This window comes from Rattus norvegicus, chromosome 10 (assembly GCF_036323735.1).
Source record: "Rattus norvegicus strain BN/NHsdMcwi chromosome 10, GRCr8, whole genome shotgun sequence".
Lineage (NCBI taxonomy): Eukaryota > Metazoa > Chordata > Mammalia > Rodentia > Muridae > Rattus > Rattus norvegicus.
Window position 1 is genome coordinate 48660764 of NC_086028.1, and position 27708 is coordinate 48688471.

The following is a 27708-nucleotide window of genomic DNA, read 5'->3' on the forward strand; positions in this document are numbered from 1 at the left end:
ATGCCTTACAGGTAGTGGCTCAATTTTGACTCTGTTACCTGCTCTGTACTTAGGAACAATGTCCTTTAAGAGAAACCAGACTGTGAGGGTAAATGGCCACCCATCTGCTGCCTGTGAGCTCTTCTTCCGTTAGCCAAGGCCTAGAAATCCCTTTTCAAGAGCAGCCAATAGTACTGTTTCATTTTAATGTACAAGTCCTTACGGGAACATCCTCTCTTCCCCTCCACCCCCTCCTTTTTTTTTTTTTGGTATGAGTTTCTGATGTCAAAAACCCAGCACAACTTTTAACTTGGGCAGCGTCTGAACATGAGGCCGCCGGATTCTGAAGTACTCCATCAGTGGAATGTCTCTTTTCATCTTTGTTCTCTAAATCTACTTTTTATTTGTCTGCATAAAGGGAAGAGAGTCCCTTTAATGTTGTGTGGATAAAAGCCACAAGAAAGAGATAAAGCATGAAACAAGTGCTGGGCCCTTAGGGGTAACAGAGCAAGAAGTCTGGGATGCCCTGTCACCAAAGAAAGGCTCTTTGCTAGTTTAGACAATTATAGACAAGACAACTGGTTTAATTTGCATTAATTGAGGACTGCGACTGTCGCTCTGATTTCAGCAGTGACAGATTAAGAATGATGTATGACAACCCAAAGTCAAGCACGTGATTGTGTCTTGATGAGAAAACAAACAGCGTGGATGTTGTTTTGAAGCTATTTGCTTTGGGTCCTAGAGGTTGACTCGACTTTTCAAGCAGGCCTAATGCATACTCCCTGAACATCTTCTTGCTCTCTGGATGTGGGATGTTGTGATGGCAACTCCACCATTGCTCTGCTGCAGGGCGAAGCTGGACTGAGGGATATTCTGTTTGATTCTATCCCAGTGGTTCAGCTGACCACTTTCCACTTTCAAGGATAATTCTTCACACTGAAAGAGTAGCCCTTCTTTCTTGTTCTGTTGGGGTTTTTTGTTTGTTTGTTTTATTTTAGATCAGAGCACCATCTACTTTTATATTTATTTATTTTTATTAGTTTAAATCTGTGAGGGGCACACAGTCATGTGGGATCTGCGTCTTCGCAGGCAAGCTTCATCAGAATTTGGTACAAACCATGTCACTGCTTCCGACTGATTCAGTGGCCAAAGCCTTCCCTTTATTTCTTGTAACTTCTACGAACACTGAGTAAAGCAAAGGAAGGTTAGGGATAATCATTAGCCTTCCCATTACAAAGCTTGCAACATCTACCCATTGCATAGATAGGCAAACAAAAACTTGTTGAGGCCTGGAAAGTTCTGGTAGTTGCTGATGATAAAACTCAACAGAATTTTCGAGCACCCTGGTAATGAGTTGAAGCCCAAGGCTAAATGGAAAACCAGCCCCCGATAGCTTGTACCTTTCGTTGGAATTATGGTGAAGCTATCTTGACATTTGTGTTAACCCAGGGAGATCTTGCACTAGCAAGCTGAGCTTCGAAGTAGTATTGGATTTGCTCCATTGAGTCTGAAAGGTTGGGCACTGGTTCTCTGAGACTCACCCCAGTGAAATCCAGGCCTCTGGGAGGCTTTATTCATATGCTCAAGTAAACAAACAGCCTTAAATGGCTGAGACCACAAACAAAAGTCAAGGGGTGGGGGTGGGGGCAGAGAGCCACGGAAACATTCCCACATTCCTATCTTTCCAGTTCTAGGGTTCTGTCTTCAGAGCATGAACTCTTCCCAGCACTCTGCTCCCGTCGGCATGCCTTTTTAAGTGGTGAGATTGTTGCTGGATAACTCTAAATGACCATCACATCCTAACAAAGCCAGCCCGTTCAGATGTGGGCAGAGGAGATAGAAAATGGGTGGTTGGGGCAGATCCACGAGGGCTCATAAATCTTCAGTAAATTAAAGCTCATCACCCTCCTCCCCTCGACAGCTCTTTGTCTTGCTAATTCACATTAGGCCAAGCCTGGCTTCACACTTTCAGGCCTTTCAGAGGTGAGGGCCTGTACAAAGCTGCAGATGTGGAAACCCCGAGAGACCTTTGCTCCTAAAGTTGCCTGTTAACATTAGCGCAGCCCACAGAAGAATGTCACTGTGATCCTCTGGCCTCAGAAGACATCTCAGTAAGCAACTTGGGAGTTTAAAGGCCCAGAAAGAGAGGTGGGGAAGAAACAGAGGTGCCAAGGCCCACCTCTGCTGCAAAACTCAATGGAACAAAAGTAACATTAAACAATGAGCCGTTTTGTTCCTCATCTCAGAAACTTAACAATCCCAGTGTTACAAAGATGGGGAAACACACATTTTTATCGCTATAGGCGGAATAGACATTTCTGACAGAAGTCTGGCTAAAGAGCTATTGAAAATGTATACATTCTTTAATCTAGCTTCTACACTGCTGGAATTATTATAATGATTGAACATCATATAGATATACAAATATATGTACTCAAATAGGTACTGCAAACCACAGGGAAAGGGGGGAGGGAGATGCACATGTGCATAAAAACAACATATATTTAAATAAAGTTAGAATTTCTGTGAAACAAAATGAAGCCCATCTTGGAACAATTTGTACAGCTGTCTAGAAAATATTGTTAAAGTACTAGAGATTCCTTTGCATCCAATATCCTGATGTATTTTATAAAACCAAAGATATGCTTTGTAGAGCCCAGTATGGTGTGGTGGGAGGGGTTTCCTCAGTGGGCCAATGCTGAAGCACACCCCCCCCAACAGGTACCAGCCATATGACAGGTGTAATGTAGAATAGTGTTTATTTAGGAACATGGGAAGGAGTGTTAGGAAGGGAGTAGAGGCAGAGAAAGAGAGGAAACAGAGATGGACAGGGTTGGGGGTAGGGGGGGGGAGAGAGAGAGAGAGAGAGAGAGAGAGAGGAAGAAGAAGAAGAAGAAGAGGAGGAGGAGGAAGAGGAGGAGGAGGGGAGGGAGGGAGGGAGGGTGGAGAGAGGGAGGGAGAGGGGGGGAGGGAGAGAGAGAGAGAGAGGAAGAAGAAGAAGAAGAGGAGGAGGAGGAGGAGGGGAGGAGGGGAGGGAGGGAGGGAGGGTGGAGAGAGGGAGGGAGGGAGGGTGGAGAGAGAGAGAGGGAGAGAGGGAGAGAGAGAGAGAGGAAGAAGAAGAAGAGGAGGAGGAGGAAGAGGAGAAGGAGGGGAGGGGAGGGAGGGAGGGTGGAGAGAGGGAGGGAGAGAGGGGGGAGAGAGAGAGAGAAAGAGAGAGAGAGGATGAAGAAGAAGAAGAAGAAGAAGAAGAAGAAGAAGAAGAAGAAGAAGAAGAAGAAGAAGAAGAGGAGGAGGAGGAGGAGGAGGAGGAGGAGGGGAGGAGGGGAGGGAGGGAGGGAGGGTGGAGAGAGGGAGGGAGAGAGGGGGGAGAGAGAGAGAAAGAGAGAGAGAGGATGAAGAAGAAGAAGAAGAAGAAGAAGAAGAAGAAGGAGAAGAAGAGGAGGAGGAGGAGGAGGAGGAGGAGGGGAGGAGGGGAGGGAGGGAGGGAGGGTGGAGAGAGGGAGGGAGGGAGGGTGGAGAGAGAGAGAGGGAGAGAGAGAGAGAGAGAGAGAGAGAGAGAGAGAGAGAGAGAGAGAATGCCCGGAACATGTGGAGAGTGGGGAAGCAGGAAGAGAGGGTCAGGGAGAGTGAAGAGGGTCAGAGAGTCAGAGAAAGTCTGAGAGAGGGAGGGGCCAAATGGTCCCTTTTATAGCAAGCCAGACCTACCTGACTGTTGCTAGGTAACTGTTAGGTGGAGCCTAAAAGGAATGCCAACACACCCTCCTTCAGATGCAGATCGTGATGATGAAGACTGTCCCTGTGGGCTGTTGCTGCATGGCCATCAGCAGAGCTGACCCTGTAGTTAGACTTCCCAGATCGCAATCTCAGCTCTACCACTTCTGCTGTGTGTGAATTTGAATGTCTGTAATCTTAAAAAAAGAAAAAAATAATCATTCAGTTGGTAAGGTACTAGCAACAGAAACATGAGGGCTTGATTGGATTCCAGAATCCTAGCTCTGGGCAGGCAGAGATAGGAGGATCCTGGACTTGTCAGCAAGCCAGTCTAGCCAAATCAGTGGACTCTGGGTTCAATGAAGAGACTGTTGCCAAAAAAAAAAAAAAAAAGGAAGGATGGGAGCTGGAGCTCTATGGCTCAGTGGTGATGTTCCCAGCCCTCACATGACCATTCTATAGCTCCATAGTTCCATTTCCAGAAGAGCAGACGCCCCCTTCTGGCCTATGTGGGCATTTCACACATGTGATGCACAGACATACTCACTGGCAAGACATTCATTCACATAATCTCTGGCCTTCACACATACATACACACATGTGTAATGCACCAATACACACATACCTGAGCATACACACACACACACACACACACACACACACATATATATACATATATATAATAAAATTCACATAATAATAATGATAAATAATAATAACAACATCACCCTGACACTGTTAAGAATATTAGATAAATCACTAGACACAGAGAAAAACACAATGCTTTACCATCCGGTATTCAATGTGAATGGTTAGATACCGTATGCTCCACTTCGGAACTCTGGATTTGATAACAGGAGACTGTCTGATTGTCTTAAAGTCCAGTTAGTCGTATAAGACTTCAGTATGAGAGAAGATGATGCAGAAACTGTCACTGAGGGAACTTCCCGAGGATCGGCTTCAACTGACTGCCTGGATTTATCCACCAGATGCTGAAGGGCATTCAAGAGCGTCAGCGCCTGAAAAAGCATAGATGGGAAGGAGAATGGCTTGTTCTAGGATCCTGGAAGGCAAGTGTGACTGGAGTCTTAACCATGCGGCACGTCTGGCTTTTTCACACCCGGCGCTTCTCTTTTATTTTTTTCCCTACAGTTCAAGCCACTCCGAAGGGAATAATTCATGTTAAAAAAATTGCTTATGTTGTGCTTTATAAAATGGCAGCGTGAGGCAGGGCGGCCTTGGTGGCTCTTCCAGAGTGTACCCCTGAACAAGCAAACCATGCGCCAGGCCTAATGTAAAAGGAAGTTTTTTTGGGGGGACCTGGAGTACAGGGTAGAGGCAGAGGAAATGGGACAGAGAAGAGGGAAAGAGTAGCGAGAGAGGTGGTACTTGGCTGTTGCTAGGTAACTGTTGGGCGGAGCCTGGAGAAAATGCTAATAGCTTTTGCCCGTCAAATATCACAGTTATGCAAAACCCTGCCTCAGGACAGTTTTCATAGACTCAGCCCCATCTAGTGCCCTGGCTGTGCGATCTGGGTGGGGGTAGGAAGAGGCTCATGATGATAGCACATGCTGTAGTTCACCTGTTCATAGCAACCTGCCTATCAATCTACTCGCTCTGGCACATGCCAAGAACAGACGCCCAAGGACTCAGTGCACATCCCCTCTAATACAGGCATTTTCTACCTATTAGTATTTCGGTCTAGGCGCATGAGCACATGTCACCCGGGGCTCCTCTCTGCATTTATCTTTACTACACCTGAACACACACAACATTAGGGCCGGAGTCACGTGGGTCTCTGTAGAACATTAACTTACACCTGCACTTGAATCATCCCTTGTGTCCTAACTGTTTGGACAAGGGACTGAGGCACATATTTGACATATCAAAGCAGACCAGGCCTCCAGGTTTCCCAGCATCCCTCATTCCTTACCTGGAATATTCTGCCCACAACCATGAACTTTCCAGCTTAGGGTCTGGGCTTCCTCCAGAGGCTCTCCCTATATAATTCAGACATTTTACACACACACTCTCTCTCTCTCTCTTCCTCTCTCTCTCTCTCTCTCTCTCTCTCTCTCTCTCTCTCTCTCTCTCTCTTTCTTTTTCCTCTACCCCCTTCACTCCGCTCTCCCCATGAAGACTTCTCTGGCCTTGGTCCTTGGGGCCAGTGAGCTTGCTCACCCCAGAGCAGCTTCCCAATAAACCCACATTTAATATAATCTAATATAATCTAATCTGGTTTCAACTGGCCCATTTCACCACTGGAGAAATAACCTATCACTTTTCTACTTGCATGACTGTTTCTTCAGTCTTAAACTCCCACAACCTGAATATTTCCTCTGAGCCCTCTGCAACTATGCGTCACACTAAGTAAACACTCATCTGTCCTTCATTCATTAACGGAGCATTTATGTGACCTGCCTGCTTGGCCACAGCCCACGTACATGGGTCTTGTCTCTTCCTTCACACCTGGCAAGCATCTCCTGCCTCTCTCTACCTCCTCCTTCAGATGAGCTGCTGAGTGTTGACAAGTAATGAGACTCCCTGAGCAAAGGAATTCAAGGGGACAGACAACGAAGGCAGCTGATGTCACAAATGTTTGCTGGAGTGTTCCGCTGTCTGAAGGGAAAGTTGACTGGTTGCCACTGCCCCACACCTCTGACTTTCCTATTACTTGAGGTTTGAATGTCTTCCCCAAGAAATGTGTTTCCTCAGAAAGTCAATCCCCAATGCAGCTGTTAAGACGTGGGACCTTTAAGAGGTCATGAGGTCATGAGGATCAATGTGGCTTGAGTTTGTTTTGGTGAGGGTAGGCTCATCACAAAAGCAGTTGGATGCCTTTGTTTGACAACCTTCATCATGAAATGCATCTGCCTTGTTAGGAGCAGACCTCCAAGACCAGCGCTCTGACCTTCAACTTTCTCACCCTGGGCACTGTAAACCAAATACATTTTCATTAGAATTAGCTAACATATGTTTTAGTCACTGTTCTATGGCTGTGAAGAGACACCCATGACCATGGCAACTCTCGTAAGAGAAAGCATTTAACTGGGGCCTTGCATACAGTTTCAGAAGGTTGAGTCCATAGCTGAGAGCTTTGCATACTGATCCCCAGGCAGGGGAGAGAGAGAGAGAGAGAGAGAGAGAGAGAGAGAGAGAGAGAGAGAGAGAGAGAGAGAGAGAGAGAGAGGAGAGGAAGAGACTGACTTGAAACCTTGAAGCCCACACCTAGTGACACACCTCTTTTTTTTTTTTTAAGATTTATTCATTTATTATATATAAGTACACTGTAGCTGTCTTCAGATACACCAGAAAAGGGCATTGGATCTCTTTACAGATGGTTGTGAGCCACCATGTGGTTGCTGGGAATTGAACTCAGGACCTCTGGAAGAGTAGTTGGGGGCTCTTAACTGCTGAGCCATATCTCCAGCCCGACACACCTCTTCTAACAAGCCCATTCTTCCTAATCTTTCCCAAACAGTTAACAACTGGGGACCAAGAATTCAAATGAATGAGTCTAGGGTGTGGCATTATCATTCAAACAATCACAGTGAGAGATTCCGACAGCCTAGCAGAGACTCCATCACCCAATACACCAAAGAAACAAACACCAATTTTGACCACCAGAACTAAAACCCTCTTGGCTCTGTTTTCTCTGTTATGTTAAGGCGGGGTATTTTCCTCACGTCAAGTCTGACACCCATTCCATGCACTGAGTCTTCTCAATGGCTTTGTTTCCCCCTCTCACACACGACCAATCTTTTTGCTTTCTTTATTTGTATGCTCACCATCAACATTCAAAGGTCCTCCAGTTCTGTGGGAAAACAGCTGATTAAGGTCAAAGTCTACCATTGATTGGATAGCCTTCTGAGACTTGGCACATAATGGAGGACTCCCTTTGCTCACAGTTTCTCCTTTTCTGACTTGGTCCAGAAAATTCTAAGCCCCCACATCACCTCTATCTGAGGAATGCCACCTAGCCTCAATTGGTTATAGGATCAATTTCCTTTCTCCTGACAAAAAAATCTGTTCAGACAGCACCTGAGAATCCTGAAGTGCTTCCCCATGTTAATGAGGTACCTTAAGTCAGGTACGCTAAGCCCCCAGCCAATGACCTTTGCCCATCCTGCATGTCCTTACTCTCAGTCTCCCAAAACTTTCTAAGCCTTCAGTCACCCTAAGTAAAGCTGGTCTGCCTACTGACTGCAGGTCTCAGTGTGGTTTACTCACCGTATATTCAGAGCTTCCAAAGCCCCGCTTTGATGCCTCTGCTCCCACTGCCCTTGTGGATTGAATCGATGATCCACAAGGGCTGGAAACACACACTGTTCCTCCTGAGTTAATGGACCCTTATCGTACTGTTCACCACACATTCCTGAAAATTTATAGAAGCACCCCATCTCTCCTTCCTCCTCCAACCACCCCTCAATCACTTCTGTCAGTTGCTGTGGATAGAGGAAACATCACTCTGTGTCTGGGTCATCCTGGAGCTCAATGCCCAATGGCTTTGGTGACTTTTGATCATACCTACGTTCAGAGCCTTCATTCATGTCATTGTCCCTGCCGAGGCTTTGTTGTTTTTCCTTGGTCCTTCTATGTCCAGTCCCTTCTTTCACTGAGGCAGCAAGGCTGTTGCCGATTCATCCCAATTAATATCATTTGACAAAATAGCACAGAAAGGGAATGGCTGGTAGTGGACATTAGAGGTCCCAAAGCTTTACGTTTTTGCCTTGATGTAAAGAGACATTTGTGGCTGGGGGAGGCCTGGACAAGCTGTCAAGTGTGTCCATCACTGCTGTTGGTCATGACTCTTGCCCCTATCAAGACCAAAATCACTTCCTTCACAGGGCTTGCAGACCACTGGGACATTTTTTTTTTTTTGTTCTTGTTGTTACATATGAACCTGAACATAGAGAGGAAAATTACCAATAAGCATGAATGAAACATGCGACTTAATTGCTTGTTGGAAGCTGATAAATCTATGGGGGTGGCTGGAAATTGGAACCAAGCTGAAAGGGAAATCCGTGGGCAGCAGAGTGTTAATTGGGGAGGGAAGAGTGGCCCGCAGGGACATTTTGCCTAATGCTTGAAGATAACAGGAGTTGTCTGGGCAAGCTTCCCAATCAGGAGAAATACCCAGGCCATATGTTCACTTCAAAATAAGTTCCCTCCAAAGACATCCAAGGTTGACGTTATAAGCCAGCCAATCAGATGATGGGGATTGGGGTTTGTTTTTGGCAACTTGGACCCTCTGGCTGCTGGAGGGAAGATTCTGACGCACAGAAACCTTTACAGTATTTATTTGCATCTGGAGCTGGGTACTATTTCAATTTTAAGTGTAGAGTGTTTTAACCTACATATTTATTTGCCTGTGCCCATGTGTACATAGTACCTGCAGAGGCCAGAAGAGGGTGTTTGATTTTCTGGTACTGGAATTAGAAATGTAAGCTACCATGTGAGCGCTGAGAATCAAGCCTGGGTCCTCTGGAGAATGGACCAGTGTTCTTAACTACCAAACCATGTCTCCAGCCAAAACCAGCTGCTTTATCACTGAAGGCATTCATTTCCTTTGTCACTCCGTCCAGGGATGCTAGTCAAAACTAGCCAGCATTGCTTTTCCATAAATATTCAAAAGTTTTATGTATAGAAGAACCCTCAGATGGCCTGGACTCTCAGTGTTCTCCCTGGCACCTGAGGAGTCTTCAGTGAACGCAGATTTGTTGAATTGGAGAAACTGCTCCAGATACCACCAAGTCCACTACAGAAATTCATCCTATCGCTGATTCTCCAGAACACTTCTGACTCTACCAGTCAGAATTCTCTAGAGGAATGGAAAGTGACAAGATGGTTGCTATGGGAAGGCCCACCCTCCAAGTGGGTGGCAATGTCTGGCGATGGTAAATGACTTGGAATGAGACAAGCTTGGTGCCCGCCTTCTACTCCCTCCACTGTCACTCTCGCTGGCCGGCTCACCCATCCCGAGGCTGCCAATCGTGATTGCTTTGCTAATATTAGAACCGATGCTTTTAGGTTTCTGGCATTGCCTAGAGGCCAGCAATTCTCCAAGAATACTCCAGGCCTTCAGTTTCAGAAAGGGACTGTGGAGACATCCAGCCCTGGACTGAGCAACTCCTGGTTCTCAGCCTCACTGTGTGAGATGTACAGCTACCTGGACCATACCCAGACTGCATCACGTAAGGCGATCTGTTCAGTTCCTTTTTAATATATACTTGCTCTGTTAGTTCTGTTAGTAGGGAAACCACACTAATACAGGACTCTGCCTTCACAACCCCATTAATGCTATCTTGCAGAAGTGGGTCAGGTCTATTATAACTGGATTATTTTATGGTTTTATTTCTTCCCTTCCTTCTCAAGTTCCAGGAATTCGACTCAGGGCCCAGAATACTCTAGGCAATCACTCTATACAGAGCTACAGCCCCAGCCCGGGAGTAGGTTGTTATAAAGCAAGGCTACCCCTGTCTCGGCCTTTTCTCACACGGGCAGTTCCCTTTCTGCTTCTCAGCTGCATTTTGACCTAGTCATGGGTCAGACCAGAATGCCATCTCTTTGCAGTTAAGAACCTCCAGTCATCACAAACGACCTGGAAAACCCACTTTTCAAAAGATAAAGTAGCCTGCCTTAATTATTTTGTTAAAGCAACATAAAACAGAGACATTGGATGTGTTTGTCAAGGGGTAAGGTATTTTTATTTATGATTTCATGCACTTGCATGCGAGGTATGGGCCCTATTTGTGTGTAAATGACACAAAACATGAACCTCACTCCTTTTGGGATATACTTTCAACTGTTGAAGGTTTTTTATCTCTTTGAGATTGTTTGACACAAGATGTGGGGCCTTGTGTTGCTCGTGGGTATGCTTCTTAGCATGTAAACTTCTTTTCTTTGTTTTGTTTTGTTTGTTGTTGTGTTTTTGAAACAGAATCTCAAATGGCAGCCCACTTGACACCAGAGCGTCTGCCTTCAGGAGTCTGACACTCAGATTGTGTGTGTGTGTGTGTGTGTGTGTGTGTGTGTGTGTGTGTGTGCGCGCACGCACGTGCATGTTTTAAGGAAGAGAACTCAAGGAAAGCACACACTTTTAAAGAAATAATCTCATGGGCTGGAGAGATGGCTCAGGGGTTAGGATGCTCTTCCTAAGGTTCTGAGTTCAATTCCTAGCAAGTACATGATGGCTTATAACCACCTTTAATGAAAGCTGGTGCCCTCTTCTGGGGTACAGGTATACATACAGCCAGAACGCAGTGTATATAATTAAATAAACCTCAAAACCTTTAAAAATAATAATAGAAAATAAATAAATCTTTAAAGAAACAATCTAAATTCTTTTTGTTTAAAATTCTTTCTATACAGGAGAAAGGAGAATTTGTATGACCTTGCAGGGCTTAGGGGTTGATGTGTTTGGTGCAATGGGTGAATGAAGGAAGGACAGACACATAGACAGAGGTACACCAAAACCGGAATGGGATGGGCCATGTGCGCTGATGGAGACCCACCAGCAACATCCAGGAAACTACCCTCCTTCCCTGTAAACTCAGTGCAATTAGTTTACAAGTCTGAATCAAGGAGGTTGGTTTATATAGAGCTGGATAAGAAGGCAGGTTTCACTAATCTCAACAGGAGGGGAACTCAGTAGGGGAACGATCTCAGGCTGCAAGCATCCCAGAGAAGACCAGTTGAACATTTCTGTATACTCTGTCAAAATCAGCACAGGGACTAGGAGGAAGTCCCCTCCGGTCTGAGGTACTCAGGCCCTTGTCATGGCTGTTATCTTGTCAGCAACGAACATTTACTCAAGGCTTCCTCTAGATACCATATGTAGCACACTACACAGCATTAAGTTCTTTGTACTACCCATACATGTGTGCATATGTACTGTGTATTTGTGTGCATTTGCATGCCTGTCTTAAATATGAGTAGACATCCATAACCAACCACTTTTATGTTTTGGAGTGTGTGTGTGTGTGTGTGTGTGTGAGTGTGTGTGTGTTGTGTGTTGTGTGTTGTATGTGTGTGTGTTGTGTGTGTTGTGTGTTGTATGTGTGTGTGAGTGTGTGTGTTGTGTGTTGTATGTGTGTGTTGTGTGTTGTATGTGTGTGTATATTGTATGTGTGTATGTTGTGTGTTGTGTGTATGTTGTGTGTGTGTGTGTGTGTGTGTGTGTGTGTGTGTGTGTGTGATTTTTAACTAGATCTCAGTTTTATTTCTGTCCTGGGATGGAAGGAGCCTTGTGTATGTGAGTGGGCTGCTACTGAACTATAGCTGAGTTTGTGTGAATTGTAAATGTGACCAATATTAGTTGTTGGTCACACGCTACAGGTTTGCCTTGCTTTACATTGTCTTGATTCTAGAGAGAGAGTACGTTTGTCCTCCATGTTACTCAGTACTTTTTAAGTTATGTGGTTAATTTTAGTTTGGAAGACATCTACAATGCTGGAAAGGCTACTCCACAGCTAAGTAATGAAAATCAGGCTGCCTGAGTTGTTGCCTAGAACATTTGTAATATATTGCCTTGAACAGTTTGATATAATAATTTTACTCTAGTTTTTCAGTGTCAATACGCTCAAACCAATAGAATCATTCTGTTGAATTCACAGTGATATATGCTTTTCCGTCACCACAGAGCTGTGCGGTCACTACCACTGTCTCATTCCCCAAACCTACATGCAGGGAAGCTCTTTCTGAGCTTGTGGTGAATCGAATGCTCCTGTGTCCATTGCGGCCCAGTCTGGGGGGTCTTTTAACTCCCGGAGCTTTCTCGTGCATTTAACAGATAAATCAATGGATTCGTGCCCCCTCCTCCTTCCTAGGAAGCCAGAGAAGAGCGGATTATCCCCAGAGCGCCAGCCAGAGAAGCAATCCAAACATTTATACTTGAGTAAAATCTGGGTTCTTGGCTCTGATTTCGTTTCAAGTTTAGGGTCTGTGAAGTCTCTGTACCCCGGGCTTCTTCAGCCACAATTTCATTCTCTTCTGCTTTGGTGTAACCATGCAGGCTGACCAGGACCATCCCTCAGTCCCTATAAACACCCCGTTTGATTCTTGGCACTTTACTCTAGCCAGCCCCACTCACAAAAACTTGTACCGATGAGTTGATGTCCCTAAGTACTGTGTGCCAGGGGATGAGAGGACAGGAAAGGGGACTTACTGATGTTAGGGCCCATGAGGCACCTTACAGAAGTGGGTAGGGTTTGTCTGTCTTTTCTGCAAAGAAAAATTAAGGCATGTCCTGGGTGTCGGCATCCTTACCCACTCCATTCCTCTACGTCAGTGTTAGGAAGCTTTGCTGTGACTATGCAATGTCTCCACATACTGAGAACGACGAGGCTGTTCCCCATTTCCTCTCCCTTTCTTCTCCACTGTCCATCTACTTCAAGGAAGCCCCGGAGTGAACACAGCATTGTGCCATCCTCACATGCAACTGCTGGGCTCCATGGCCCGTATCTGTCTGTGTGTCGCTCCGATGGGCACTCTACACAGGCTAGAATTGCTGACTTGAGATGTCACGTTCCTAGAGAACAAGCCAGGCACTGTTTCACTGGCTTGCCAGGCCTCGAGACAGTCTTGCACAGGTGGGTGCTGACTCCCCGATGATAAAGTAGTAATGAGCACCTAATTACGGATAATTGCGTGAGGAAGGGCGCACACTTGCCTCTGCCAGTTCACAGTTGCAGCTGGTACCCGAATGACTTCGGCTTGTGGCAACAGGTTACTTTGTTCTTGAAGCATTTGAGGGGAGACGGCAGGCTGCCAGCACACCAGCATGGATTAAATGATCCCCAGCAAGTCAGCGCCTGACTGCTGTTTCTCCAGGGCAGGACAGGGAAGCCTGAATACTCACCCTCCTAATTACCCAGGGAGATTAATTCGTGTGCAAGGGCTGGGGACTAGTAATAAAGTCTTCCATGGTTGGGGTGGGGGGCGTTAACAAATATTTTGGCTATGCAGCCACACCCTGCTGAGTTTCTGTGACAAGCCACCTGTGTGCTGGTCTGTAACTGCAGCTCTGGTGAACAGTGAGTGCCAGCATGCTCTGCGTTCCCGAATCTGCCTGCTTGAAAGGATTGCTGTGTGCACATGCAACAAATATACCCTGCCCATTCTGCTTTGGACCTACATGATAAGAATCTGTTATGATAGTTCAATAGGCCTACGTCCTGTCCCCAACACTGCCAGTAACAATAAACCAGGAAGTCACTTTTTTTTTTTTTTTTTGTGGTGGGCCTCAGCTTTCACAGGTATAACATGAGATGGGAAACTCTAAGATCCACCGATATGGTTGTAAGGTATTTGTTGCACTAGAGAGAAAGTGTCACTTGTGTCTCCACTGACTCATTTAGCAGTTCACTGCTTTAATCACTGGGTAACCTCATTCAGTCCACTAGTTTTCAGGTTGCTCTGATAGACCAGGTTTTCCCCAAAGTCTTTCCCATTCTAAAGCCTTCTTTCCTCCCTCTCTAACCCACCTTGCTTCCCATCCTTCTCTTCTTCTGTCTTTCAGTCATGACCTTGGTACACTTTCTGCTGAATGGTGCCCATGGTCCACTCCCTTGTCATCACAGTGCAGATAACACTGTTCAACTTCTCAGGCTGGGGGCAATATAGAAAGGGCCCCTCCTGCTTCTCCTGGGGCCCTGACACTGGGAATCCCACTGCCAGGCTGTGAGGGAATCCCACCATTTGGGGGTGTACCAGTCCTGCAAGCACTCTACCTCCACACAAGCCCTACAGTCCTGTCAAGCTGTTCAGTTGACAGCACAAGAGGTCCAGACTGGCTGCCACCCTCCAGCCCTTCCCAACCACATTCTATGTGCAAAAGAAAAGCTTTGTCGTTTTGTAAGCACAAGGACTAGGCATGGTTTGCGGCACAACAGCAGGTAACTGAGGACTGCATGATGGGGTACAGAGTGTGTGTGTGTGTGTGTGTGTGTGTGTGTGTGTGTGTGTGTGGTGTGTGTTATGTAGTGTGTGCTGTGGTATGTGTGTGTGGTGTGGTGAGTGTGTATGTGTATTGTGTGGTGTGGTGAGTGTGTATATGTGTATGGTGTATGTGTGTGTGGTAGGGTATGTGTGGTGTGTGGTGTGTGTGGGTGTGTGTGGTGTGTGTGTGTGTGGTGTGTGTGTGTGATGTGTGTGTGTGGTGTGTGTGTGATGTGGTGTGTGTGTATGTGTGGTGTGATGTGTGGTACGTGTGTGTGTGGTGTGTGTGTGGTGTGGTGAGTGTGTATGTGTATTGTGTGGTGTGGTGAGTGTGTATATGTGTATGGTGTATGTGTGTGTGGTAGGGTATGTGTGGTGTGTGGTTTGTGTGGGTGTGTGTGGTGTGGGTGTGTGTGGTGTGTGTGTGTGTGGTGTGTGTGTGTGATGTGTGTGTGTGGTGTGTGTGTGATGTGGTGTGTGTGTATGTGTGGTGTGATGTGTGGTACGTGTGTGTGTGGTGTGTGTGTGGTGTGGTGAGTGTGTATGTGTATTGTGTGGTGTGGTGAGTGTGTATATGTGTATGGTGTATGTGTGTGTGGTAGGGTATGTGTGGTGTGTGGTGTGTGTGGGTGTGTGGGGTGTGTGTGTGTGGGGGGTGTGTGTGTGATGTGTGTGTGTGGTGTGTGTGTGTGTGATGTGGTGTGTGTGTATGTGTGGTGTGATGTGTGGTATGTGTGTGTGTGGTGTGTGTGTGTGTGTGGTGTGTGTGTATGTGTGGTGTGATGTGTGGTATGTATGGTGTGTGTGGTGTGTGTGTGTGTGTCTGTGATGTATGATGTATTTGTATATGTGTGTGTGTGTGGTGTGTGACATATTTGTGTGTGTGTGTGTGTGTGTGTGTGAGAGAGAGAGAGAGAGAGAGAGAGAGAGAGAGAGAGAGAGAGCGAGAGAGAGAGAGCACTATAACGAAGACACCTGTGTAGTGTGGTGTTGAGCCAAATTATGGATCACTGTTATGTAGTAGGTGTGATTCAATGGGAAGCATTAGTAACTTAACAGTGGAGTTTAGTGACATCGGAGACCAGAGTAGATGATGTGGAGGTCACTGTGTTAATTCCAGCATGAGTAGAGTAGGTACTCGAAAGTTAGCTCCATGGTTGTAGAAAATGATGCGGCAGTTGAGGGATTAGAAACAACCAACAGGACAGGGTTTCTGATTAAACGTGAGTCTGTGGTTGAAATCAACACTGCTGGGACTTAAGCTCAGCTCATTCTGAGACTCGACCCTGGTACTCAGAGAAATGGGAAAATTGGAAACCTGGTAGAGGGAAAATCTTCTATTGCTGACAGGTTAAGTTGCGTCAAGACTATTAGCTTTCACTAAGTGTTTCTGTAACAAAAAACACCAGTGAAAGTGGCCTCCTATAGCCATTGTGAGGAGAAGGTGTCTGCTGGGGTTGGAGCAGTGTCCGGGGTGTGCAGTGGGATTTCAAGGTGGATTCGACGTGTCTGTGGCTTGCTTCCTAGCCTTGCAACTTCAGAGCTCGTGCTCGCAGGCTACTGGGGCAGAGGGAAGTGTGTCAACTGAATCCAAAAGGCCGAGTTAGGCAGCCAGGGTTCTCACTCCATCACCTCTAATGAGAGCTGTCACCTGTCTGGAATACGCCTCTCAGCATGGCCGGCACATTCCTTCCTTATAGGCAAAAGCTATGTACAAAGCCAACTCCTAATCACAAGGCTTCATTCTTAGAAATGAAATCAAAAGGAGACACAGCCAAAGTGACTCTTTAATGAGAGAGCTAAGGGGGCCCAGGGCAGGCACAGCTCCTGTGGATGAGTTCCCGGGGGGGCCTGGGGTGGACACCATCCAACAACCCAACGTGTGCTCACCCACACCCCCTCTACCTTCCCCCTTACCCCCTCATTTCCTTCCTGTGTTCCTCTTTAGCCCTCCCCCTCCTAAACCATGCCCAAGGCCTTATTCTGTACTTAACTGAGGAACCCATACACATCTCTTGGAGAGTGGCACATTTTACTTTGGACAAACAGGTCCTGGTACAATGCCCAGGGCCATCCTGCTTCTTCCTAGTGTCTCTGTGACTGCACCCATTGTATATAAATTTCACAACATGCTTTAATTGAAAGCAATCTAATTTTCAAGTTCTGGTTGGTGCAATATTCTAATCACTCTGACCAAATCCAAACAGATCCCTCTTAAAGATATCTGGACCAGAAAAACTCCATGACACAGGGACTTCTACACCAAGGAATTAAAGGCATGGCTGAGTGCTTGGGAAGACTCTTTCCAGAGAAACCTGTACAAAGGCAAGGAAAAGACACACGAGACTCTATGGGTAAAGTGTCTTGGAGTCAAGTCTGAAAACCTGAGTTTGATCCCTTGGTTTCTCACAAGGGCCAGAGGATGGGCACAGTGCAGAAAAGCAAGTCCAGGGGTGAGGAAGAGTCCATGAGGAGTCAGTGGTCTGGGTTGCTGGAGCAGACAGAGCTCAGTGGTTCAGCTGCTTCGTACCAAGGCCTTTTCATCTATACCCCACTAAAAGACACAGCACAGCCCTTCAGCAGGCACACTATGACTTGGACAAACAGATCCAGCCAAGTGCCCAAGGCCAACAAACTGAAGTCTGTTTCTTTTCCAGGACCATCCCAGGGGGTGAGTAATGGCCAGTGTCCACAGCCAGGCCTGCATGTGTTCCTGTCTCCTCATTTGAAGATCTTTTCAAGGTTAGTATGTCTGTTATAATTCAAAGGCTTCCCTGGGCGATAAATCAGGTATTTTCTGATAATTTGGGTCTTTGCTTTATTACCACTTGATCTCACTTCCATGAGTCCACCCAGAGCTGATCACCTCCCTGCCCGCCTCTCATGGCCTGGATCTCTATTTTTAAGTAAGCTGTGTTACCATGGAAAGTCAGAAAAAGGCTTTCTAACAATGCTCTCAGACGCTTTCTCCCTGTGTTGAGAAGCTTACGTCAGCCTCCGTCACCTACTCCCTATTTGTGACAATTATGAGGTCACCACTTGACAAGACAGAAGTCTCTGTCCACTTTCCCCTCCTACCTTTGAAATGGAGTCACACTATGTAGCCCAGGCTGCCTCAAGCTCATAATCCTCCCTTCCCAGCCTCTCAAGAGCTGCTGTTACAGGTGTGACCTACCACGCCCAGCCTCGAAGTTTATGCTGGCACAAACTGGATGTTGTGAGTGGCTGTGTCTTTTCCTCTAATTGGAAACTTTTCTGGTGATCGAGTATGCAAAGACCCCACAGCTTCCGTTCTCCTCACCAGCTCTTTACCCAGTAATTCGTAATTTGGCACAAAGGTAGTGAGCGTCTTAGTATCTAGCTACTTGCTTCTGATGGTTTCATAGCAGCGTCAGTAGGAAAACATGGGCCCTTTTGGAATGCATACAAAACTTTCCATTTAAATACTAGTTTAGTAAGCATTATCCTGAAACAAAACAGCTAAACACTGGGGACAAGTATACATTGAGGAAGGAGCCTGGGGTTACCACAAAGTAGTGTCAGTTTGTGGTAAGGAAAGTCAAACTAAAGAGAATTTTGAAAGAAAATACTACTTTAAGAAAACCCTTCCTTGTACCAGTCTCTCAGAAAACAGGCCCTTGCCAGCGGCTTAGCTGTGTCTGTTCCTCTATGCCTCAGTCCACACGGCTGCTGCAACAGGAGGGCAAAATTCAGGTCATAACGTTCTCTAATTTAAAATACTACTTAGAAATGCCTGATAATGAGCCACACTACTGACTCTGGGCCCTAAAGTACATAGTGAGTTCTATATGCTCGCCCATAGCAACCAACAGCCTAGCGGAAGGATGTAATATTGCTGAGGACGGTAAATATAGGGGAAGAGCAAAAATGAAGACATGAGGACCTCCATTCCACCGTAGCCCCAAGACTACCCTCTAAGTACCTCTAGGTCACCGGAGCTTTGCACATATCTCAGTAAGAGAGAGAAGAACCAGTTGGACTTCATTTGAAAGTATGCTAATTAATTAGGTCCTCTCCCCTTAGGAACATTCTTAGACTTAGACATAAGCGCTGATGGCTCAGGCCGACAGAGAATGCCATCCAGAGTCAGAGTGTCTCAGGTCCACAGTAGGCCAAAGTGTGAGACGAACTTTGTTTATAAAAAGTCCCCCAAAGGGGCTGGAGAGGCTGCTTAGTGAGCAGAGTGCCTGCAGTGCAAATGTGAGAATCTGACTTCAAGTCCCCTGTGTAAATGCATGGCTGCAGTGGTGTATGACTGTAACTCCAGCACTGGGCAAGGTGACAGATCCTGAGAAGTGGCTGACCAGGCAAAACAGCAAGCTTCAGTTATTGAGAGAGAGCCTGACTCAAAACCTCAGGGGAAGAATGAGAGAAGAAAACATGGATATCCACCTTTAGCCTCCATAGCACCTGTACTGCACACATGCGCACAGACCTGCACAGTGTGCAAAACACACACACACACACACACACACACACACACACACACACACACACACACCCTGAGAAAAGGAAAGACAAAAACCTTCTATGTAACAATCCTTCAAGTTGAGTGATTTCGTAGCACCTTCCCAACACCGTTGGCCTTCCTGGGTTTCAGAGCTTACCCTTTCCCCTCTGTGCTGATGTGGCCAGTAGTTTTACACACTTGCAAATCCACAGCCTGCAATGGGATAGGCACTCACAGCACGGTCACTGTGTATCTCCTATTCCCAGGCACTGTGCTCCCTCCTTGGCTTCCCAGCTCTTAAAACTTCAGAGGGCTACACGGATAAATGGTTCAGGCTCGGGTTCTCAAGGTTTCTCACCTGCCTGGCCTGGCTGATCTCTTAGAACGTAGAGAGCCCCTGGCAACTTGAGGAGAGAACATTTGCTGTCAGATGCCCCCCTCTGCTTTCCAGCTGGAAAAGCTGCATTCTCCTGCATTCTTCTTCTTGCTCTGCATCTAGATCCCCTCTTAGACTCTTCCACATATTCTGATTTCTAACTCACTTTCCAGGTCTTGGAGAAGGTTCCCTCTCAGGTCCTAACATCCAAGCTTGTCAAGTGGTCGTCAGAGCTTCACTGTTACTTTAGAGCACACCAGAGTCCATGAACAGACTCCCCAAGACCCCAGGGTCGATCTTGGAGCCAGCGAAGCACTGTGCTCGTCCATGTTGAGGGTCTATGGTGACCAAGGGGTTTTGGCCACTGGACAAAAGGCAGCAGTGTGTGGTCATCAGAAGGGAGGGGAGGTGTCATGCACAAGATCTCTCTGCAGCTGTTTCAGAGTTGCCTGCTGGCTTGCCAGGCACAGCTTATTGCACCTGAAGCTTATGTCAAACCAGGTGCAGTAGCTGCTTGGTCATCAATTAATAAAGCTGGGCAGCGAGATGGGCACCAAGGCCAGGGTAGATGGGCACTCCTAGAGGCTCTGAAGCAGCAGATGTCAACCCTTGCGCAGAGCCAAAGCGCCATCTGTTACAAGAGATGGTGAAATTGGCCGGGCTCCCTCAGGAGCTTTCTCATCATGCATTGACACAAGATGACAGTATCAGTGATGATACCTAGCTGCTGTGGGGGGCAGCAGGATAGCCCAGTAGTGGAGGGTGTGAGTTGCTGCTTTGCTGCACAGAGCCTTGATCCCTAGGTGTCATGGGATCAGAAGTCAATGGCTGGGTGTTTGTGCTAGGCCCTCTTCAGTTGCCCAGAGAAGCACTCTGCAGACGTGGAAATGCAACCAAGCAAAATGAGGTGGCCTTACTTATAGATAGCAGTGCCAACATGGAGACCCCCAAAGGGAGAACAGGCTATACCCAAAGACACTTCCGTGACCCAGTGACTGCACTTGGGCTAGGAGAGGTATCCGGGGTGTTTAGGCTAATCCCTAAATTTAACTTTGAATTTTCTAATCTGTATGACCTGCATGACTGCCTTAGTTACTTTTCTATGGCTGTGACAAAACACTGCGAGGAAAGCAACTTAGAGGAGGAAGGTTTATGTGGGGCTTTTAGTTCCAGAGGGATGCCAGAAAGCACAGCAACAGGCAGGCAGGCATGGCCCTGTGGCAGCAGCTGAGAGCTCACATCCTGATCCACAAACAGGAAGCAGAGAGAGCACTGGGGATGGCTATAGGCTTCTGAAACCTTAAAGCCTGCCCCTATGACACTGCCTCCAATCAGACCATACCTCCTAATCCTTCCTAAACAGTTCTCCCTACTGGTGAGGAGAGATTCAAACATCAGAGCTTATGGGGGCCATTTTTATTCAAACTACTATAATGATTGATCTCTTAATGGATCATCGTGATGTCAGCGGTTGACTATAACCTAGCGTTTCTTGGAAGCTTTGCAGAGAATCCAGATATCCAGGCTGGACCACGACAGAGTTTTCCTCAGCTTGCGGTAGGGTGTGAGAGGTACTCCTTGGAGTTGAGACGACACCCTGACGTTTCACACCTGCCATCCTACTTTCCACGAACCACATCGTCCTTAGGTTAGAAATCCGAGCGCAGAGAAGGGCTGTCCCTCAGGCGGCTCAGGCACACTTATGGTGGGAAGTAGAGGGCTTTCAAGTGCTCCCCGATGAGTCAAGAGGGTCCGTGGGACGTGACGAAGTGTGAAGCCAGGGGAACTTAGAGTTCAGGCAGAACCATCATTAAAAATAAGATTAAAAAAAGATGGAAAGCTACACAATGGAAAGTACGCCGGCCGGGATACTGCTCGACCTGGCAGCTACTGCTTCTCTAGACTCACACACACTGCAATTGCTTGGACCCTTTTGGAACGGACCCAGTGCCTGGCAACACCTCCAAAGGTCGGTTGCAGGCACCCTTCGTTTGTTTGTTTGTTTGTTTGTTTTGTTGAGGCAGGATGTCTCTGTGTAACCATTCTCACTGTCCTGAAATTTGCTGTGTAGACCAGGCTGGCCGTGAATTCACAGAGATGCGTCTGCTTCTGCCTCCGGAATGTGGGGATTAAAGGCATAGGCACCACTCCCTGGCTGGGCAGGTACATTTTTAACTGACAAGACTGATTTAACCTGGGCCAATACCTGAGACCCAGTGCCTGGCAACAGAGAGCCAAAAGCTGGATTCACGCTGCAGAGGTCCAAATCTCCGAGCCTTCCCTTACAGGGTTGCGTGACCTTGGCGATTTATTTAACCTGTCTATGTAGCAGTTTTTTCATCGTTGAAAGAGGGGGTGGGAGCCAGAGGGGGTACAGTGTAACTCCTTTGTAGAATACTGGTGAGAATTAAATGGTTTTTATCAGCAGAGTGCTTCAAACAGTGCTGGGCATGTGGCAAGCGCCGTGCAAGCTTTTAATGATTAAATGTGCTTTACAGGCGGTGAATCTTGTGAAGACGTAGCATTATCTCAAGGTGTTTTGCTAATTACCCGGATTAAATGATTTAAGCAATTTTCGAGGTCTAGCTTATAGTCTGACTCTAATTTTGATGGCTTTCTTTGAGCTGGTTTCCTTTTCTAGTTTTCAATTTGTCTCTGTTGAAGGAGAGAGGTAGGGAGGGTGTCAGAGTTTCTTTGAACCTCCCTGTGCAGACTTCGTTGCTAATTAGCAAACATGCTCAGTTGGACTCTAGAGAAGTCACTCCCCACTGACAAGGCTGAAGTCTGATCCACAAAGGAAAATCTCAGTGGAGGAAGCAATAGAATAAACGTGCTTGCCCCAAACTCTCAGCATGGGCTGGGAACGCCCCTTCACAGGGCTTTCCTGATCAGGGAAGCTGCTGGAGAAGTTGGACCCCTCCCAGCACCTACTGAAGTCGACTTTCCAAGGGGCCAGTGGTTTGTGTTTGACAGACAGACGCTGCTGAAATTTGAGAACCACCCTATAGAAAATTCTCTCCAAATTAAAAATTAAACACTTCTATTTTTTTTCTCCAGCAAATTAAAGGAAAAGAAATGCCTGCTGGCAATTCCCACCAACCCCCCACCTTTAACCTTTGGGAAAAAAAAAAAACCCGTATTAAACAAAAACATAAACAAACAAAGTGTTTGCCTAAACCACAAGTATTTTGACTGTAGTTGAAAATACCAGTTAATGATTCACTGGATTGGTGTGTTCGGAAGTGTGTAATTTGGTTAATTTGTTGTCTGTGGTACATCAAGTTCTGGCAAAGGGGCTTAAGAACGTATTTCTAACAGGCTGGATCTTTCCCTGGATTATGCACTTTTGTGCTTTATTTGATTTTTTTTCCTCCTCCTTCTTCTTCTAGCTGCCTTTATTGTTTCTGAGTGATTTATGACTGATAACATAATGTTGTTATGGTTTATAGATTTGTTTCAATTTTCTTCAGGGTAGGAGATTTGAAGTAGCCTCTCATAACCTCCTACCAAGTTGATTGACACTCAAGGACTGTTAATAGCTAACGCCAGCTAGCAGTGGTGTGAGAGAGGGCTGCTGATTATGAGCTGTGCATTGATATACACTCGATGGCTTTTCGCTTGAAAATTAACTATAGTAACTAAAATTAAATGGAACAATAAGACAAGGTAAGTAACTATAAGGGAGAAAACCTTATAGTAGGTTTTCAAACATAATGTTGTTTTTTCTCTCTTAAAAGAATACACATATATATGGATTCATATATATATATGTATATATGAATTACATGTAATTCATATGAATTATATGAATATATCCATATATCCATATGACTAGAATGTAGGATATAGAATATAATATATACATTTTATAGATTTGAATTGGTTCAGGACAAATCCCCAAAGCAACATCTGTCAACATTTATTCTTATTAAATTTATTTAGTATATGCATGTGTTTGTGTGGGTGGATGTGCTGTGCTGAAGGATGCCTGGGGTGGCCAAAGGGCAACTTTTGAGAGTCAGTTTTCTCTTTCCACCATGTAGATCCATGAATGGAACTCAGTTCTATATCACTGACCCATGATTCTAGTTTTACTGCAGTGCCATCACACCCCAGTGTCCTTGTAAGGGAAAAGGATGATTTAGTGGCAAGTGTTTGCCCATCAATAGCTTAATGATTTTGAGATTTGTATAAACCCTCCTTTACAAACTAAATATTGCATTTTACATGAACGATGTGCAGATTGAGATACTGCACTTTTTTGTTTAATGGCTTTGTTAAGGGATTCCTTTTCATTTTCTCAATATAAACATGGCATGAGACATTCGAATATAGTATGTCTTACATGTATCAAGAAACTGGTCTTTGTGGCATTCTGGGAAGGACTTAATGTTCAGTCCGATCACTTCCAAAGGACCCTGTGGTTCTGAGTCAGTTGGTGAGGGCGGGGACTCAAAGAAGCCTCTCTAACTCCTTTCCTGGGGGCTGCTAGCCCAGAATGCAAGCTCCAAGCCATGCAGCACAGAGGCAGAGGGTCCTCCTGAAGAGGAGCTTGCTCAGTCCACAGTAGAGGAACCTGGTTGTGGGAGCGGAAATTGGCCAAATGCACATCCTTCTGCTTCCTGGGTGGAGATACCGTCTGACACAGTGTGGAACTTCCCGCTTCCCAAGCTTCCCAAGCTTCCCGAGCTCATCGATACAGATCTACCGAAGAATCTCAGGAGTTGAGCGGGGCCTGTATCAGCACCCCATCTCCCCTCTAAGATGATGGGGGCAGAAGGCTGCTTCTCATCTTCAGAGCTGAGCTGTCAGAGTTCCAACTTAGAATGGGATCGAAGCCCACACCTCGAGCTTCCTGAGAGTCTCGCAGTGCAGATGGCAGTGACACCATTGGAAAAGTTTATCATAAATTGAGACTCCAGAGTGAAAATAGAAGCTTGCCTGACACAGCTGTGGACGTGTTTATAAGAAGATGTTTCATCATAGCCTACCCTATTCACATATACATATTAATCAGTTGTTTTTGATTCACTGATAAAATGGATTAAAGATGAAGGAGCCTCCTCGACTTGATTGCAGGTTGCAGATATAGTTGTAAAGTGATTGGCATGTTTGTTTTTTTAACTCTGGCGGACTCACAGAAGAGAAAATGCTACTACACAAGCGGGTATTGGGGGATCAGTCCAGATAGAGACTGGAATGGAAAGATGAGAGGTAAGAAAGAGAAGTTCTCCTTCACGTGGCTGGATTCTGCGAAAGCAGGCTTGAACAAATGGAGAGAACACAGACTTAGAGTGTGGATCAAAGTGAGGGGTAGAGATAGACATTTAAGCATATTGATCAAGAGCCTGAGTTCTGGGCTAATGCCATGGCTTGGTGAATAAAAGCTTGCCAAATCTATTGAACTGAGTTCAATACTCAGGGCTCGCATAGGAGAGAACTATCTTCAAATCACACACAAGATCACATATACACACCCACACATGCACTCACAAAATAAAAATAATTAAGAAAAACCCTGGGTTCTAAAGTCAGACTCCTTGAATATAAAGTTTGCCTCTGAGACTTCTCTACTGTGTGCACACCATGTCACTCTCTGGAGCCCCGCCTTTAATATAAGTGAGAGTTGAGGGTGTATGGGACCAGAGTACTCCTGTCCACAGGAGCCAGGCACACACCTGCTTGTCCCAGTCAGTGTTTAGTGATTTCCTTATGAACGTGTATAGAGCTAAGGGTTGTATTTTAGGAAAAAGATCAGGATATGGTTTGTAGAACCAGGTATGGTGTGGTGAGAGGGGTGACTTGGTGGGCCCATGCTGAGGCATCCCTTCCTCCTGAGGGACCAGGGCATTGCAAGGGGAGTCGAGAGGGGAGCAGAGAGAGAGAGGAGAGAGAGAGAGAGAGAGAGAGAGAGAGAGAGAGAGACAGAGACAGAGACAGAGACAGAGACAGAGACAGAGACACACAGAGACACAGAGACAGAGACAGACAGAGAGATAGAGAGACAGAGAGACAGAGACAGATACGGAGAGAAAGAGGAAGAGGAGAGGCTGTGCAGGAACACATGGAGAGAGGGAGAAAGAGGTCGGGGAGAGAAGAGAATCAGGGAGAGGGGGAAGAGAGAGAGAGAGAGAGAGAGAGAGAGAGAGAGAGAGAGAGAGAGAGAGAGCCAAACAGCCCCTTTTATAGCAAGTCAGGCTAACCTGGCTGTTGCCAGTTCACTGTTGGGCGAAGCCTAGAAGGACAGATAACACTGAGGATAGTCCTGCAGACTATCCATCTTCTGCAAGGTTGATAGTATTAATCAAAACAGCAAACCACTTAGATCCCCGATTCACAGAGTAGCGGGGCATGAAGGAGACCATCTATGGGAAGGTGCTGATTTTCAGTGTAGGGAAACAGTGTTCTGGGGTTGTGCTTGACTGAGAACTCAGGGCGAGAAGTCCCTCATTCTGGGCAAATGCTCTGTTTCCAAGCCACACAGCATGCCTTCCTCCTCGGGTATAGCAGCTCCACTCATCCAGGACTCGGGCAAATTTGCTTCATCAATTGGTATCTGCACCCTATCTTGTTCCATGGGAACATGTGATGCTAAGTCAGCTTTCTTTGCTTCCTGTAGAATCCATTTCCATCGCCTTAGATGTCCTAAAATGATCCTGATGATCCTTTGAGTGCACACTCAAAGTTTAAAGCAAGCAAACAAAAAACCTATATGGACCTGACTGCACAGCTCAATTTTGTTCTATGGTTCACGTAAGGCAAACGTCATCAGAGAGCTGGGAGCTCCCCGAGGTCACTCTCTTGAGGTTTGTTCTCATTTAGATGTAGGTAACTCCTGTTTCAAAGTGGCTGCTATGGGCTAGGAATGGAGTGAAAAAAAAATCCTTTCCCTTCAAATTAGGCAGAGGAGACCAAGAGTGTGCAGATAGCCCAAGGAGTCAGCCATGAGCACGGGAGCTCTGACGTGCCCCCCCCCCCCCAGCATTGCAGAAATCAGGAAGAATTTGTTGGCGGGTCAGAACTCGAAGAGGATGTGAGCGTGATCATAATCTTCTCCTGCAGCAGATGAAGATAGCTGCCTGGAACCGTAAGTCGCCTGCCCAAGGGCACACAGCTGGCTGGAGTCTCCAGTAGGAGACTGGGGTCTTTCTCCCTTAACCACAGTAGAAAGGCTGCTAATCCATCTTGCAAACCCAAGGGTACCCACATCAAAGCAAATCCTCTCTGACCTCAGGGGTTATCTTTCATAAACATCTACTAATTGGTTTTGCCAACCTGAGACCTTTATGGTCTTTCCATCTAATTTCCCTTGTTCGGATGCTTTTCTTCCTCTATAAAAATAGCCATCTTCCCTTCCTGCCACACAGATACAGTCTCATGACACCTCCCTTCAGGTCCTCCCACTTCTGAGGACATAAAGCTGTCAACTCAACCACTGACAAGAGCCAGGCAGACAGCTCTTTTGTCTCCTCTTAGTAGCAATCCTAGATGTCCCACAGGGTGGCTGCAGAAGTGAGAAGCTGGACAGGAGGGTGAGGTGCTGAATTTGATGCTCTTACGATTCCCAACTGACTCCCATCACCTCTTAATATGTGCAGTTTTGAGCTCCAAAAAACAGTTGAAGACAAGTTCTTAGCCTCCTCTTGTGATTTTCAAAACAAACAGGAAACTATCTTTCCATTCAGAAATGACTCTATGTTGATATAAAATTGCTCAGTTCCTAGAAAATTAATACTGGGCTATGCAGATTATTATATCAGTATGAGTTAGGTTCTCTGCTTTGGATGAATGAACATCAGTATTATTATTGTTGTTGTTGTTATTATTATTATAACTAATTTATTTTTAGTTAAAGCAATGTGGTATAGTCTTGTGCAAAGGTCAAAGCTGTACTCAAACACAGTATTTGAATGCCGGGTGCTATTGTGAATACACCCAAAGCCAGTGGTGATCCAACTTAAACATATGCCAAACTCATGGAGAACTTATTAAAACTCAGATTTCCTGAGGCCAACCCCCCAAAATTTCTGGGATGAAGTCTAAGAATATGATTTCTTTTTTTTAAAGATTTGTTTATTTTATGAGTGCTCTATCTGCATGTACATCTGCTTGCCAGAAGAGGGCATCAGATCCCACTACAGATGGTTGTGAGCCACCATGTGGTTGTTACCAGTGTCCAGGTGAGGCTGCTACAGGCCAGGAGACACACTTTGAGGATCACTGCTCTCGGTGC